At 45.9% G+C, this 590-nt stretch overlaps 1 protein-coding gene across 1 annotated transcript in view; it reads right to left on the minus strand.

Moving 5' to 3' along the window:
• The window catches only part of LOC107568244 (interleukin-6 receptor subunit beta-like), a 14,121-nt gene that overhangs the window by 5,235 nt on the left and 8,296 nt on the right, over positions 1–590 (minus strand). The gene's annotated exons all lie outside the window — the stretch shown is intronic.

Genomic DNA, 590 nt, shown 5'->3' on the forward strand with positions numbered 1-590 from the left:
CACACTCACTCACACACACACGCACACTCACACGCACACACACACACTCACGCACACGCACGCACACACACTCGCACACACACTCGCACACGCTCACGCTCACGCACACACTCACACTCACGCACTTGCACACGCACACACACACACTCACACACTCACACACTCGCACACACACACACATTCTCACAGGTTTACATTTGTGAAAAGTGGGGACATCCCATAGGCGTAATGGTTTTTATACTGTACAGACCGTATATTCTATTGCCCTTTACCAACCCTACCCCTAAACCTACCCCTCACAGGAAACTTTGTGCTATTTCAGATTTTCAATACACTCCATTCTGTGTGATTTATAAGCGTTTTGAAAAGTGGGGACATGGGGTAATGTCCTGAAAATTCGCCTTCTCCTTGTAATACCTATGTCATACCTTTGTCATTATACAAATTTATGTCCTCATTTGTCACAAAAACGCTTACACACACACACACACACACACACACACACACCTGTCTGGTCAGCTATCCTTGTGGGGACTCTCCATAGGCGTAATGGTTTTTCTACTGTACAGACCCTATATTCTATTGCCCTA

This window comes from Sinocyclocheilus grahami, unplaced genomic scaffold (genome assembly GCF_001515645.1).
Source record: "Sinocyclocheilus grahami isolate Dianchi unplaced genomic scaffold, SAMN03320097.WGS_v1.1 scaffold1227.1, whole genome shotgun sequence".
In the NCBI taxonomy this organism is placed as follows: Eukaryota; Metazoa; Chordata; class Actinopteri; order Cypriniformes; family Cyprinidae; genus Sinocyclocheilus; species Sinocyclocheilus grahami.